At 48.9% G+C, this 12,224-nt stretch overlaps 1 protein-coding gene across 1 annotated transcript in view; it reads right to left on the minus strand.

Annotated features, from left to right (window-relative positions):
- LOC138580875 (membrane-spanning 4-domains subfamily A member 4D-like) overlaps positions 1–11,587 on the minus strand; it is a 702,190-nt gene extending 690,603 nt beyond the window's left edge. The window contains exon 1 of the mRNA XM_069651765.1: positions 11,568–11,587. The gene's annotated coding sequence lies outside the window, so the exon portion shown is untranslated. The remainder of the gene's footprint in view (positions 1–11,567) is intronic.
- Positions 11,588–12,224: the final 637 nt, after the last annotated feature.

The raw sequence follows: 12,224 nt of genomic DNA on the forward strand, positions 1-12,224 counted from the left end.
TGTCGAGCCCTTTCCTCGTCCCTCTTCTCCAGGGCTTCCAACCTCATGCATAGTTGTATGTCCTGGGCTGCTGTCGATGATTGGTTGGCCTCCACTTGTAATAGTCTATCTTCGACCTTGTCCACCCTCTGGTCCATTTTTTCGAATTTCTGGGCTATGTCTGAACGCATGTCCCTGATTTCCTGCAATATCGAGGCAAAGCCTCTTTCCATTGCTGCCGACGAGGGGGCTGCGTCTTCCTGTCGGGCCATGGTTTCCCTGGGGTCCGCGCTCATGTTGCCTCTGGGGGTCTCCTGGAAACGGTATCCCTGTAGGGCTTCCCGCCAATTCATCCGATAATCTCCTGCGACTTGTGGTGTCGAAGCCCCCCCGCTCCGGGTCAGTGTCCGACCTCCCTCAGCGGTTCAGCTGGGGGTTTGGCTCTTTCCTGGGGGTTACCCTTTGCCTGGGGGGGCGGGCACACGCCCCACCCGTTCCTGGGTGGGGGCCTCACACCCCTCTCGATGTCGTTCCCCGTGCTCCGGGGCTTCTTCCGGCCCGTGCGGCCTGGTCCAGTGGGCGCGGAGGGCACCTCTGCCTCGGCGCCGCGCCCGAGGGCTTCTGTGGCTAGTATAGGGAGGTGGGGGAGGGCACACGCCCCGGTTTCTCCTTTCCACGAGGGGGCATGGCGGAATCGGTGCGTCCCGGGGGTCTTCCCCGTGGTGTTCTTGGGGGGGGGGGGGCGGGCCCCTCCGCGTTGCTACTGCTCACTTTTCTCGCCCCCCTCCTCCGGGGCCCAGCGGTCCGCTTCTTCTGGCCCGTGCGGCCTGGGCCCGTGGTCTTGTGGTGTGTGGGGGGGGGTGGGGGCGGGCACACGCCCCGCCAACGGCGGGCGGGGGCCTCTCACCCCGTCCGCCCCGAGGTCTTCCTTCCGCAGGGGGGGAGGGGGAGGGCGGAATCAATGCTCCCCGGGGGTCCTCCCCGCGGTGTTCTTGGTGCGCGGGTGTTTCCACTCGCGCCGGCGGGGGGGGGGCAGGCCCGGACCCCTCCGCGTCGCTGCCGATCACTCCTCTTGTCCCCCTCCTCCGGGACCCCGCGGACCGCGGCAGCCCGATGGGGGCGGGGGGAGGCCGAGCGCCGGTCCTCTCCGTTCGAGCGGGACCGGCCACGGGGGCCCCCGGCCGGTCGCTGTGCCTCCGTACCTCTGTTCCGTGTGGTGGGGCGGGAGGGGAGCCCGTCTCCCAGGCCGCCGCCGGGCTTCCGGACCTCCGGTTCCTCGTCGCGGCGAAGGGGCCTCAGCTGCGGCGCCCGCCCGGACGCGATCACGTGTCCGGGCCGCGTCCTCCTCCGCAGTGGCCTTTCTCGGGAACCCCGGGGTCTGCGGACTCCGTTCTTTTTCCTGCGGAGTGCCCCGGGGGTTCACCCGCTTCGTCCGCCGTGCCGGGCCCGCCGGGGGGGTCTCGGGGGGGCTCGAATCCCGCTGGACGCCTGGCTTCGGGGAGAGCAGCACGTTCAGGCAGCCATTGCCTGCGCGCCCCCTGGTGGCCTCCCACACTTTAATTTTAATGGTGCCACATGCCATAGACCTTTTACTCAATAGAACGCAGACGCAACACCTCACCTCTGCTAGATTGACTATATATGAAATTGTGCTGCGGATTATGTCAGCATGCTCTTCCATCCAAATTATGAGGTGTAGCGCTTTGAATACAGCAGAATTAATGCCAATGCCCGGGGAAAAAGTTGGTGGAAATGAATCACCCCCCCCCATGATTGCTTAATGGTTACTGAGGAAGAAACAAAAGGGAGAATTGATTTAAGTGATACCCCACTAAAAGAACGAGATGTAGAACGGTTTTGTGATGGTTCCTGCTTTAAATTACCTGACGGCACTTCAACTGCAGCATATGCCATCACCACATTAAAGAGCATTGTAGAGAGTAAAAGAATTCCTTACAACTCCACCCAACAGCGGAGATAATTGCTTTAACGAGAGCCTGTGAAATTTCTGAAAACCTAAGTGTAAATATATATACTGACAGCCAATACGCCTTTGGCGTAGTTCATAACTTTGGCCGACTGTGGGCCGAGAGAGGGTTTTTAACATCACACGGGGCTAGAATCCAACATGGTCCTTTGATTGTACGATTGCTGTCTGCACTTATGTGTCCAAAGCACTTGGCAATAGTGAAATGTGAAGCACATAAAAAGGTGACATGCAAGGTGGGAGAGGGAAACGCATTTGCAGACAGAATTGCGAAACAAACTGCCACTGATTTGAATAAAAGAATGTTAACAGTACAGTCGGAGGAAGTGCCCTGTATGATAGAAAATGGAACTGTCACTGTCAAAGAGATGCAGGCAGAAGCCACTGTCGATGAAATCCAAGGGTGGGCTGAGGGCTCTGCAGAATTAGATCTGGATGGTTGTTGGGTAGACAAGAAGAGCGGGAATTGGATGTTGGCAAATGCCTATGTAAATGCAATGTTCACAATGGCTCACAGCCCCACTCATATTTGTGCAAAGAAAATAATTCAACATCTAGCCACAGTTTGGGAAAATCCACTCATAAGAAAGAATGCCGAGAGGCTGGTGCAGAATTGTATCACGTGCCTACAACACAATGGGGGGAAGGGAACGGTGACTCCAACAGGCAGTTTTGGCCCTCCCTCTATGCTGTTTGAGGTGATCTATTTTGATTTCATAGAAATGGAGAGATGCCAAAACTTGAAGTATGTTCTGGTGGTTACATGTGCATTTAGCAAGTGGGTGGAAGCGTATCAATTAAAAGACTGCCCTGCCATGAGTACGGCAAAAGTAATGTTGAAGGAGTACTTCTCCCGTTTTGGTCTGCCCCGTGTCATATGGTCGGACAATGGTCCGCATTTTGTAGGTGCAGTAATACTGCAGATTTGTGCAGGCCTCCAAATCGATAAGCGATTCCATTGCTCCAGACACCCCATGAGTGCCGGACTTATTGAACGTCACAACGGCATCAGAAATCCAAAATAAGAAAGATCTGTGCAGGTAGCAAGCTAAGTTGGGTAGATGCATTGCCAATAGCGCTACTGTGCATGCGAACATCTGTGCAGGAGAGAACTGGGCTCTCCCCATGTGAGATTGTCATGGGAAGACCGGCAAATGTTTGGTGTTCACCTCAGCCGAAAAGGTTGAGGGAGGTGGAACACCCTGTACTCAGAATTTATTGTAATCTGTTAATGCAAAAATTGCGTTTGATTCATCAGCAGGTGCAGGAGGCGTTGCCCATAAGATACACCGGCCCAGGACACGCATTGGAGCCAGGAAACTGGGTGCTAATAAAAAACTTTGAGCGAAAAACATCATTAGCACCCAGGTGGCGTGGGCACTACCAGATCCTCCTGACTACACAGACGGCAATACGGGTGGATGGGAGAAAGGCGTGGATACATGCCAAGTCCCGCCGCAACTTGACACTTTGACTGATCGGGACGACGAACAGAAAGAAACAGTGGTTCAAGGAACGAAAGAAACAATTGCCAGTTCTTTGCCACAGAAACCGCCTGATCCTGAAACAAAGCCTGATGAGATTGCCATAAAAGAGGAAGGGCAAAGAATGCCCCATGTTGTCCAGCAGATTCTGCATCACTGCTGGCCGACACCAACCGTATACCTCTGTGGCGGCCACCAGTCTCTGTTGCGCCACAGCCTGCATCGTCGCCTGGGTGCTCATCATCATCTGTCATTACGCCCCAGGCTGACTCCAAGCCTCAGTCTGGAAGTGCACCCGCACTATTTGTCGATCACACGATACCGGGAGCAAATCGGTTTAACCTGTGAAGCAGAAAAAAGGAGTGATCACGCTCTTCATCTTTTTGTGATTGTGTTGCCTTTGTTTCCTATTCTCGGAAGAAGAAGGAACCGGAGGCCTAGAGGAGAGTGGGGTGAGGGTTGTGCGAATCAGACAGCTCAACAAACGCGGCTCCTCGGTGCTAAATCCATGTGTCCTGAACCCGAGCAGACAAGCGGGGCGCACATGGTACAAAGACAACTGCTCTGAAACTTTAGAGCGGTGTGCAGATGCACGGATAATTTGCCAAACGAATGAACAATCGAGGCTGATAAGAACTGGTATAGAAAGACTGTGGACATTTATCGAACTTTCTGCCATTCCAACGAGTGCATCGACAGGAGATATTCACGACGAACAAAGTGGAAGAAGAAGAACCGTGAGAAAAGATGCCGGAATCAGCTTTCGCCCCCTCCTGCACCAATGCTGATAATGAGTTAAATGCAACATGTAGAAGGTTACAAAAAGGGAATAGTCGGAAGAATTGTATGTTGGGCTTAACGATAATAATGTGTATAATGAGTATACTGGCCCCCAATATTGTACTTTTGCCTGTTATGAACATTTCCACGACAGAAAGCCCAGCTCATGTGATTTCCTATACCTTGTCCCCAATGGAAGAGAGACATAGGGAAGGGTATAGGAACAATACATGACTATTTATAATGAACATGACACACTCAATACTAAGAAAAAACAATTGTTGGGTGTGTTCCCACTTGCCACAGCATGGTGGACCTCTGCATGCTATGCCTCTCTGAGTGCCTTGTATTATGGGAAATGGAATGAGAGTGAAACTGGTCAATTAGACAAGACAAACATGAATGAATTTGAGGAAGTGATTATGAAACCTGTGGGTTGTTCCATATTCCATAAAGCACGATTGATTACACCAGCGATGATGCCACAGGATAGATTGTCTCTGCCTTATAAATCATCTGTGATCACATTTCATATGAACCCAGAAGGAAATAAGGATGCAGAACCCCCTTCCTATACAGTAAATTATAATCCACGTTCTGGCCCCTTTTGTTTAAGGAAAAAAGGCTCTTTTCGGGTGGGGACATTCAGTAGATGCAAGAACATAGCATTCCTTGATAAAGAAGTAGAGCCTATATATGTGGGATGCCCTGTGTACTTTATATGTGGAGAAAAAGCATATCCTTGGTTACCTAGAAATTGAGGAGGTACATGTTATTTAGGTTTCCTGTTCCCTGGGGTGTTCCTTTCAATAACAGCAGACATAGCCAAATTGACCAGGTCACGACCTCGCCGGAATATTGAAGACGGGTTGATTGTAGAGGACATAGCAAAATCATTTATGCCATTTTGGGGCCAAGCAATAAACTCTTATATTATAAGACGACTGTCCAGAATATTAGATGAAACAATAAATAGAACAACCGACATATTATATAATATGACCCTTGAGGAAAAGGGAATTAGATTAATGTCACTGCAAAATAGAATGGCCCTCGATATAATCTTACTTGATCGCGGCGGTGTTTGCAAAATCGTGGGATCAGCGTGTTGCGTATTTGAATGCGACTCCTCCCCCACGATTTTCGAGGCGATAAGAAAGTTACATGTTTTGAGCTCTGATCTTCACCCCCCTGACGGAGGATGCGAATTGAACATAAGCTCCTGGTTTTTGGAGGTGTTACGATCCTGGCGATGGAAGCTATTTGCAATCTTAGTAGCAATTCTAGGAATATTCATGACATGTTGTTGTTGCATACGTTGTCTCCCTATAGTATGCACAGAGATTAGTGAGAATTGTGTACAGATGATGGAGAAAAAAACACTACTAAAGCAAACACACACAGTGGTGATGAATCCAAAACAATCAAAGAATGTATGGCAATCGATGTTGATGATAAAGAATGGGAGACGACGAGTGTGCAGAATTCAGAATCAGAATCGGATTCAGACACTTGGTTGAAGGAAGATGTAATGTATGGATGAGGCGTTTGGCATACGGCCAAGAGGAGGGTTTGTCAGTCTAGAAAAATTAGATGCCCCTCGAACGGAAGGCAATGTAGGATACTTGGTTGGCCGAAGACCAACCGCCTCATTTTCAGTGTTAAGAAGATATAGTCATTATATAGTCATTAGCTTAACTAGAGTGGAGCCATTTTAAGATGACCAGAATCGCCATTTCATTTTCTCTTCGTTTCTCTAACGCTGCCTCTTTGCCTCATGTAAAACTGCTTTGCTGAGATATTATTCTGCTTCAATGGTCCAAGGTTGTTAAAAGGCATGTTGAAACATAACGCTGTAAGCCAGACAGAAATGCCCGGTTCCCTCCCTCACGTATCCTTGGAGGCGAGGAGCAAGGCATTCTAATCAGTACACAGATGCTAGCGAGTCTCCCTAGAAGAATAGCAATGTACGAAACTAATATTAAAAGGTTTAAATTATGTTCTTCTTTGCGGCCTCCCTTCTTGAGCACTGTGAGGCCCCAGAGAGTAAGCTGACCTCTAGAGCGTGAATAGAAACCAGGAGATAGCAAGGCCTGGAATGTGCCATCCCCTACGCACAGCTTGTCCACGAAAACAGAAGCGTTGTGTTCTTTCAAATAAAGACTTGTGTCTGTAGGTCCAAGATTATAAACTGTTGCTAAATATAATGGTCTAAGGTGTCATATTCGTCAATATGGTCAATCATCGCCTCCAATTCAAAGGGAATGAATTAGGGGCGGCATCGAATGTGTCATTACTGATTGTAAGATGCTCATTTTGTATATATGTAACTGATGTACGATTCTTGCTCTCTCAAGTTCTCCGAGGTCTGTTAGACGCACGTCGCGGGATGTGGGACCATTTTGCCAACTGGGACTATTTACTTTGCAATAAACCCTAGATTTTGGGAATACAACTTTGTGTCTGGCGTATCAGTTCATGTGTGGTGATTGTGCCTTGTTTCCACATTCGAGAGCCCCTCAGGGGCCTCTTCATGCATGCTTGTGTTGTTAGGTAAATTAATGTATGATGATGGATGCTGGTGTGAATGAGAGTGGGATTGCTGTGTGTATGTTGTTTGAATATGTGTGTGTTGTATGTTCATTTATTTATTATTTAAATATGTGTATGGATATGGTTGTGTTATGAGTGAGTGTGTGATGGGCGTTTGTGTGAATGAGACGGACTGATTGCTGTGTGTATGTTGTGTAAATGTGTGTGTTTGTATGCTCATTTATTTTTTATTTAAATGTGTGTATGGATGCATGTATGCTTGTGTTATGAGTGAGGGCATGATGGGTGCTTGTGTGAATGAGACAGCAAGGGCTTGCTGTGTGTATGTTGTGTGTGTGGGTGTGTGTGCTGGTCTGAGCTGATTTTGGCAAGTGGTGTAGGAGGTTTGTACAACAAAGGCATTTTAAAAATGCCTTTGTTGCACAATCCCCCTCCCCACCGGCCAAAATAAGCTCTCCGTCTGAAGTGCTGTAGGGCCCAGGGGACACGGATGGTATTTTTTTTACTGCCCATCTATGATAGATGTATAGTAAAAAATACCATACCTTCCCCTCAGTCCCCCAGCCCCTTCCATGCACACATAATCACTTTGATTGTGTGTGTGTGTGTGTGTGTGTGTTTGTGGCTGTGGCTGTGGGCCACAGTGGACAGGGATGGACATCTATCATATATGTGTAGTCAAAAATACCATCCCCGCCCTCTGGACCCCGAGTGCCTGGCATACACACATAACCACACTGATTGTGTGCATGTGTGAAGAGCTCAGGACACAGGGGATAGCTGTGCCATTTTTTTTAACTGGACATCTATGACAGATGTACAGTAAAAAAAAAAAATACACACCTGACCCTAGTGCCCCCCAGCACCTCGCATACACACAATCTCATTCATCGTGTGCACGTGAGGCACTGGGGCCCAGGGGTAAGGCATTGCATTTTGTAACTAGTATGCTCAGTAAATCATGCCAGCCCAGTTCGCTAAGATTCCGCGCCGCACATGCAATGTCAAGCCTGACCCTTAAGCCCCCCAGCACCTCGCATGGACACACAATTGATTATCTGTGCATTTGAGGAACTGGAGGGCTATGAGGGAAGGAATGCCATTTATTAATGGGCATATGATGGATACAGAGTAAAAAATACCATGACCGGGCCCCCCAGCACCTCGCACGTGCGCAATTACTGTGTGCCTGCGAGGTGCTCGGGGCCTCAGGGGGCGGGCATGGCAGTTTTTCCTTGGCATCTAAACCCAATAAAAAATGCCATGGCTGTACCCTGGGACGCCAGCTCCTGACAAGCATCTGCCCCCTGGACTCCCCAGCACCTTGCAATCACACAATCACATTCATAATTAATATGATTATGTCTGAGTGCAAGCCGCTGGTGCACCATGGAGCAGGCATGGCATTTTTTACTGCCCATGGTTGATAAAGCAAGCATGAGAAATGTTATTATGTAGATAGACTTGCATTTTAATGCAGCCAGTCTAGCCATTTCTTATTGTGGCATGACATTTTGTATTGGGCATCTTTGGTAAAGCAAGCATGATAAGTGTTATTACGAAGCAAGACTGGCATTTCGTATGCATCCAGTCTAGCCATGTCTTAGTGAGGTATGACATTTTGTTTTGGACATTTTTGAAAAAGCAAGCATGATCAGTGGTATTATTCTTACTGTGGCGTGGCATTTTGTATTAGGCATCTTTGGTAAAACAAGCATACGTGTTATTATGTAGCCGGATTGGCATTTCAATGCAGCCAGTCTTATCATTTCTTATTGTGGTATGGCATTTTGTATTGGCCATCTTTGGTAAAAAGAAGCATGATAAGTGTCATTATGTAGCTCAACTGGCATTTTAGTACAACCAGTTTGGACATGTCTTCATACTTTGGCATGCATTTTTATGGTAAAGCCAACTGGAGTATGTTCTTATGTGGGGATAATGCCATATATTGACAGAACAAACATGGACATTTTTTTTTTTATAGTATCATTACTGGAATTATGCGCAAGACAAACTGAGTATGATCTTATATGGGAATACTAGGGTATATTGGTTCAGTCAGCATGAAAATGTATGGGCACAGCCAGTGTGAAAATGTTTTACACTGGCACATATTGTGTAAAAAGGCAGCATGAAAGTCTGTTGGAGAAGGGCTCCTATGCACTGTTGGTGACTTGTATCTATTGGATTTTTTCATGAGTTACCGTACAAAACCAATTGCAAACTGTTTGACTTTAACCCAATTTTTCTAAAATGTGTGCTCTAATTGCACCATTTTAAACCATTATTTTAAAAGAATTGTCGGGGGTGGGGGAAAAATCCCCATTTCTACCCCCAAACATCCGTTTATTGGTGCGGACTGCCTTGCTACGCCCGGTTGCTGTGGCATAACTGGGACATATATTTACACCCCTCCAGTTAAAAAATTCACCAGCTGCCACTGCACCTAAGCACACCCCATGGGCCGTGAAGTGCATGCATCAGGGTCGTGAGGAGCTGGTATCAGGCCCTATTGGGGGATCCCGGGTTGACAACTCCAACTAGAGACCCACTCGGTGGCTCTGAGAAGCTGGCGTTGCTGGCCTCGTCTCACCAACTAGGTCTGGACAAGTTCCGGGGCTGTGCTAATGTTGGGGCTGTCGGTTGTCGGGGCTATCTTGCCTTTTGATTTTAGCCCCCAAGCTTCTATACGGGGCTACAACCAAAAGACCCGAGGCTATAGCCCCCTCAACCCCCCCACCCCAGCAACGCCTCTGCTCACCAATGTTTTCAACTGCAAATTGCATCCGTCAGAGGCCCGTCCCGGCTACAACCTCATACTTGCCAACCCTACTGATTTAGGCAGAAGGCTACTGCTTTTTAAGCAGTCCTACCACCTACAGATTTGTGTGACAGATCCTGCTGCTTTTTACAGTGGCAGGTCATTTATGTGTCTCTAAGGCAGGCTGCAGGACATAGCATGCAACACATTAATTAGTCTGTCTGTACAGTGGGCTGGCAGGTGATACTTTGGGCTCAGACCAATACACTGACCTGACAGCTACACATCTCTGTCCTGTACTTTTGCCTGTACAAACTTTAGGTGAACCACCAGTGAAAGCAAGTGGCAGAGCGTAACACTGCTCACACAGCATCTGCCTATCAGACTGAGGGGGGTATCAGTCTCCATGTCATTCAGTGTTCAACTTTCACTGCCGGAATACATATGTATTGCCCAGGCTGCTGCTGCCAGAGAGCAGTGGCAAACGTTGCCTGCCAGCTCTGTGGGATTACCTTCTGTGTAATTGCATTTGGTGTTAACTTACCATTTAGAATTATACATTTTTAACATTTGAACATCTTTCCATGTTGTGCTGTTTGATGGGTTGTGTATTTTAGATTGCTTCAATGGTGCCAACAATGTATGTTTTGTATTTTCCTGTGATGCTATTGTTATGCAACTTATTATTTTTGAAACTTGAAAAATCCTACATCTTTTTGGTCACATAATGTTGGCAAGTATGAAACCTGCAAGTTCACAAGCCTATTCTACATGGCTAACTTAACCGTGTGGTCTTCGTTATACCCAACTATTTGTGTCCTTGCTTGTTTGAGTTCTGGAAACGGTGCCAACCTGTCACAAATCTGGTCGCATTGCATCCCTGCAGTACGCAGACTGAATACACTGCTACACGGTCTCGCACCACGGGTGTTTATCTACCTACCCCACCCACACTTTTGTGGCACACGATTTTTTCGCACTCATTTTGAAGGGCCCCTTTTCATTTACATGTCAGATCCCCACCAATATTTTCAGGAAAGTTCCTCCTCCACTGCGCACCAATTTACTGCACCCAAATAAAAGGCACCTCAGAAGTGCGCACTAACTGTCAAAACTCCGTCTCTGACAGAAGGGTCGCACGAGGCCAACCGCCCTGCCTGCTGCCACACGCGCCAACACTTCAGAACCGCAACCCACGGGGCTAGGAAGAAAGGAACTGCAGGGAGATTACCCCTATCTCCTGCTGGGACTGTTATTCGTGGAAGTTGGAACAATTGAATTATCAGGGTGATGGGGACAGTCATCACTATTTACAGAAATAAAACAAAAACAGGCTTCCATAAACATGCTGGCATTTTGTGAGCGTGTGCATTTCTCTGGAGACCAGCGACCCTTACTTGACCAGCGTCCTGCCACTTCGCTGGTAAAAACGGTCAAACATTAGATTCCACAACTAACCCCACTTCAGCCAAGCACACGAGCCGCCCCCACCCTCTTCATGTTTCCCGTCAAAGAGACACTCCTCACTCCCACTGTAGCTCCCCACTGCTATGTCCCCTAGCAGGGGCGGGGGCTTCATTTCTCAAAACAACTTTGCCTGCCAATTGCACACTGGACTAAAACAGAAATATGTTGCGCGTTTGCGTCGCACTTTTGGAAGGGTGGGGTGGGGGGGGGGGGGGTTTGATGAGAAACATGTGACAGCCCCAGCTGTGGTTCTCATGCAACTTGTCAACATATTAAACCGCAGAGAAAAACATTGTAACACCATAGACAAGGTAGATTCGGTTGAGGTCTCTGTCATTTATGTTGACTTCTCACGCACTCGGCCGAGTGGCAAGGGTGAAGTGTGGCGGGTGCTTTCATCAATGAATAGCGCCCACCGCGGTGCGATGTAGGCGCTTGAACTGAGGGCACCAAACCTAGGGGATAAACGGGGCAATGGGGACTCCTTCCATTCGCCACCAGAAGTTGTAAACGCACCTTCCCCAACCCCCATCCACACAGCATACAGCCGTACCTCCTCTTTGGAGAGCAACGTCTTTTGCCCCAGGCCCCGGGCCGTGCAAAGTACGGCCCGATAGAGGGCCTGGGGGGTTAGGCGCGGGGTGGGGGCGAGATGGCGCGAAGAAACATGGGGAGGGGCAGCCAGTTGGCGCCACTGCCCCAGCGTTGCCAGGCAACAGCCCCTAACAACAGGCAAGGTGTGAGGGGAAACCTGCAGGGGGGCCCAGCCCCCAGGATAATAACAAAAGGACAGAGGGGGTATAAGTATGGCCAAAGGACAAGGGAGAAAAACCTCGGTATCCAAAAAATCACCGCTGATGGATAAAAATCTATCAGCAAGAAGAAGAACAAGCGCGGGAGAAAAACAAACCAGGCAAGACGCTCACCTCGTACGGGTAGGCGTCTTGGGACCTGGGCAAAGGAGAAGGAAGCGTTTTGCCTCTGCAGGCTTTTCGTGTCTTTTTTCTTTCTTTCCCACTACATCTGAGAGGACTGCAGCGGCGTCTGGAGCAACGGGCGGAGGGTCTGGAAGGAAGGAGCTGCGGGCGGCACCCACGAAACAGCCCGTTTGGCGTGGCACTGGCTTGACAGGAGCGGCAGGAGAAGCACGGGAAAGCAAATGCTACCAAAACACTTTCGCAAGCTTTGGAGGAGTATGGAGTATTTTCGC

This window comes from Ambystoma mexicanum, chromosome 3p (genome assembly GCF_040938575.1).
Source record: "Ambystoma mexicanum isolate Mex_15411 chromosome 3p, UKY_AmexF1_1, whole genome shotgun sequence".
Lineage (NCBI taxonomy): Eukaryota > Metazoa > Chordata > Amphibia > Caudata > Ambystomatidae > Ambystoma > Ambystoma mexicanum.